The 4,909-nt window shown below is 33.3% G+C and overlaps 1 protein-coding gene across 1 annotated transcript in view; it reads right to left on the reverse strand.

Moving 5' to 3' along the window:
* PLEKHM1 (pleckstrin homology and RUN domain containing M1) overlaps positions 1-1,970 on the reverse strand; it is a 212,207-nt gene extending 210,237 nt beyond the window's left edge. Inside the window, exon 1 of the mRNA XM_053699611.1 lies at positions 1,770-1,970. The gene's annotated coding sequence lies outside the window, so the exon portion shown is untranslated. The remainder of the gene's footprint in view (positions 1-1,769) is intronic.
* Between the last annotated feature and the right edge of the window lie 2,939 nt (positions 1,971-4,909).

Here is a 4,909-nt window from a genome sequence, read left to right on the forward strand (position 1 = left end):
TCCAATCACGGCATTGAATCAGATACTGATTCCCCCGGGGGGGGGGAGCCTCGATTGGAGGATGATCCATCCGTCATTTCTGATGTCAGAAATGGCTTGCGACGACCGGGGGAAGCTGGAGCGTCTGTCAAGTTTGAAAGGCAAGTATTTTTTCACAACAAGTTAAATGTAAATCTTGATGAATTAAAGGGCCACTGTTTTTAATCAAATTTTTAAAAACCGGGCACTTTTGCATCAAAACTTACATTCACTTACAATTACCAGCCACATGACAAAACACACACACATACATATACATATATATATATATATATATATACACATACATATATATATATATATATATATATATATATATACACATACACATATATATATATATATATATATATATACACACACACACATATACAGTATATATATATATATATATATATATATATATATATATATATATATATATATATATATATATATATATATATATATATATATATATATAAATAAAAAGAGAAAGCAAACTAAATACAATGTACTCTAAGCAGCTAGGTACCAAGAGAGAAGCAGGTTTCTAGGAGGCTGAATCATGAGGCATAAAGCTGTCAATCTGGGGGGGGAGATAGGAGCAAGGAGCTCAGTAATAAAAGCTAAAGTGAACACTAGTGAGAAAGAGAAACGTTGAAACGAGGAGCTGGTTTCCATAAGAAACAGAATCTAGTCACAAGAAATAAAAAGGGACATGAAACCCACATTTATTCTTTCATGATTAAGATAAAGAATACAATTTTAAACAGCATTCCAATGTACTTCCATTATCTTATTTGCATAAATTCTTTAGATATCCTTTGTTGAAAAAACAGCAATGCACATGGGTGAGCCAATCACAAGGCATCTATGTGCAGCCACCAATCAGCAGCTATTGAGCCTATTTTGATATGCTTTTTAACAAAGGATATCAAGACAATTAAGCAAATCAGATAATAGAAATAAATTGGAAAGTTGTTTAAAATGTCATGTACTTTCTAAATCATGAAATAAACATTTTGAGGGCCATGAATGTCCCTTTAACTGTTAAGTGCAAAAAATGATGGGTAACAAGCTCACATGTAAATAAAATATTGCTGTTCACTGCTGGGAAATTAACTTAGTAGGAAACATAATGGGAACACAAAGCTGGCTATTGAATAATATATAGAATACAGTGGAAAAGAAGCGAGAACGTTGAGAATAAGGCAAATAATGAAAATAAACATGCAATTATTTGAGACAGCGATGAAGTAGATGATTATTGAAAGCACAACAATTTTAAAAGAAAAAAAAAAGATCTAACAGATCTGATGAATGTAGTAACGGGTTGTTGAAGGTTGTGCTCCCCATATTTGTGATGTTATTCTGCTTCCATTAATAAAAGGACGGAAAACAACTAAAAAGCAGGTTAGTGGATAGAGAAAAAAAAGTATTTTCTCGTCCTATCTGCTGTAATAATAATAGCAAGTTTTCTATTACCCTGACAAATGTAAATATGATTAAGATAAGAATGAGGCAAATGGGTGGAGAGAAACTAAAAACAGAAAAAAATAAGTTGGTGCATCTTCGTGCTTTCCGAAACTTAAATGGAGACTTTTATGCCATACAAACAATAAGCAAGTTTCCAGGCTGGGGGAATTAGTTCATTATAAAGTACAATAATCAAAACTCATTAGAAAGAGATTAATGCCAAAGCAATAACTCGGGTAAATTAAATATCTCGTGAAATTAGTGAGAGTTACCTGAAGGTTTCTTGTAAGTTTAGGTTACACAATGTACAGCGCAGATCCCATGAATGATATTACAAATCTCATCTCTGCTCTGGTGTCTTTTTTTCTACTAAGTTTCTCGCTCGGTTTATATCTCTGATAGTGACAGCTCGAGTTATACCCAAGTATCTCTGTTTTCCTCTGTAGTGTCTCTACTCTCTTCCTTCTCCCTCATTTCCGGTCACATGACTTCGGGGATTGCGAGTATTGGTGTTGATTCACGTGACTTGTAACCTGTCACATGATGTTGAGACTTGAGAGAGCAGAGACCAGCTGAAGGGTTGTGATGATGAGATGTCACACAGTGCACTGTAGTAGGGGGCCATGGTTATGTGCATGTTACTGATTTTAAGACTGTTAGATTTTATTGAAAAACGAACGTCAATCTGACACAAAACTCTTTAACATGTCACGATCTATATGATGCTGAGTTTTATTCTTTGTCAATGAGAACATTTAGGACTAAGTAATTTTGTAGCATAACTTTCTGTGAACTGAGCGCATGTCAGTTGCATAAATTACCATGCAGGCTGGTTGTGAAATATATGCGGACCATGTTAAATGGAGAATATAAAGAAATTATGTAACCAAAGGAACCATAATAAACTAGTAGGCATACATTCTATTCAAATTTTAGCAGAAGCCTTAAAGTGACATTAAAAACTTTGAAATGATAATATAAAATGATAAATCATATATAGGGTTGCCAGCTGTCCTTCAAAAAAATACTGGACAGCCAAATGATAAGGGGAGGGGGGGTCAAAGCGTGGTAGGGTCTTGTAGAGAAAAATGCACACACATTTTTTTAGATTTATGTTTATTATAAATATACATATATATTAACACATATTATGGTCATTAACATTTAACAACAAAAAACAGTTTGATAAACAGTTAGGAGGAACACTGTCATAGTGGTGTATTAACAACTTAGTGTCAAAGATAATTCTTGAAGGCAGGCTGTGATAAGTTACAAGACCGATAAACATTTAACCTTCACTGGCTGATATATTTAGTACATTTACACAGTCCAAAATCCTTCCTGCAAGTAAAAAAACAAACATACTAACAGCTTTACTTGTTACTATGGGGAAGATCCTTGCTACCCTTATATATTTATTTAAAGTGACAAACATCCTATTAACTTAGTTATAGTAACAACAATAATGAGAAGAGGCCTATGTAAATAGGTACTAACATCAACCAAAATCCTATTATAAATATATCAACCGCATTTGGTTATTACTGAACTTTGCTACACTTGAAGATGTTCTTAAAGAGAGAGAAACACCATTCAATTAACATTCATAGTGAGAACAGACCTATGTGAATGAGTATTAGTATCAACAAGAATCCTTTAATAATTATACCAACATTATTTGTGTTGTTACAGATATGTAGCCATTTCATCATTTCCAACAGAGAATTTGTATTTACTGTTGGATTGTGCAGCTTTTATAATATTTTTATTTTTTAGAAACAGTTCTTTTACTTCAGAACAGTTGTAAGGAATGTTAAAGAAAATGCAAAGTTCACTTCTCACTGATTACACGTAGTCTGTTTCGTTCATCTGACCACACATTGTTCATGACACTGAAAATTCTTTCCACACCTGAATTTGAGACAGGAATTGATGCACAATACTGAAATAACTTTAGTAAACTTGGGGCAGATTCTTGACTAAAGAAATGTTTCCATTTGTCTAGGGATGTTGTACCCTGCAGAGAAGTAAACACTTCAGCCAATGCACTCACTTCTTCAAACAGTGAATTAGGAGGAAGCTCTTTTTTCCAAGGTGACAAGAGCCAAATTTCTGTTATTTCTTCCAAAGATGGAGACTTCTTCTGATTTTCAAGATTCAAAACATTTAAAGCCTGGTACGGTGGATTGTCAAAAGGATACCATTTTCCTAGATAACGAAGCGCTCTTATGTAAATAGCTATTGCTTCTTCTTGAAAGGTTTCAACTGAATGTACTGGTAAATATTTTTTACGTAAAGCAAATGTAACCTTCATTCCAAAAAATTTATCATCAATTTTTTTTTTTTTAAGGAATTTCGAAATCTTTCCATAATAAAATGAAGATCACAAGTGTTGATCTGTTTTCTAATTTGAGTAGTATATTTTGAAATATAGACAAAAAAAAGTGAGTAAAATAAAGATAGAGCTCTGATATGGTTGGTTGTTCATCACTTGCCATTTCATCTTGCTGATCTGAAATAATTTTCCATATTGCCTTATGGCAGTCATCACATCCAAGGGAAAGGAAATAAGCTTTCAGTGGGCGCCAGTTCTGTAACAACCTCTCAACTGCATTAAACAAGCTAAGCCAGCGAGTTGGAACATGTCTGACAACTTCATGGAAATCTGCTTCACAAAATTCAAAAAAACCTCTCAACTCTTCTCGTTTCTTAGCTGAGTTAGAAAATTCTGCAAAAACCTTTAAAACTACATTTTCAATGTCAAAGGACAAAACTTTTAAAGCATTCTTTGCACAGTTATGCATAATATGGTTATTGCAGTGAGCTGCAATAATATTTTAATTATCATTTATTAATTTTTGGTGAACAGAATTGTTAACACCATCGTTTACTGAAGCATTATCTGCTCCGTATGCTATAACATTATTCAGTAATAATCCTTTCTCATTGATCACACGACAAAGATGATCTTTAATAGATTGTGAATCTTCAAATGCATCTTCATAGAAATCTAAAATCTTGAAACATTGTCCTTCCTGAGGAGTATAGTATTGTATAGCAACAGGAAAACATTTTCGGTTTCCCTTATTGGAGGCATCGTTGGCAATAGAAAAAGGGATACCATTCTTTAGATCATTTAAAACAAGTTCAACTGAGAAAGGATATAGGACATTATTTACTATAGAAGACGTTTTTGTGCGTCCCGCTGTCATTTTCTTTACAATTTCTGAATCTTGTATGACTTGTTTCAGCACTTTAATACCACAGTCTTGAGCAAGAAAAGAAATATGGTGCTTTACTCCATGGTAAATATGAGTAAGTTCAGCAACAGTTACCTTTTCGCTCTGATAACTGTCTTTAATGTGACAAAAAGATTTCATTCTTTGGGAAGCAGCAGCAGCCTTTTCCATTT

This window comes from Bombina bombina, chromosome 1 (genome assembly GCF_027579735.1).
Source record: "Bombina bombina isolate aBomBom1 chromosome 1, aBomBom1.pri, whole genome shotgun sequence".
NCBI lineage: Eukaryota > Metazoa > Chordata > Amphibia > Anura > Bombinatoridae > Bombina > Bombina bombina.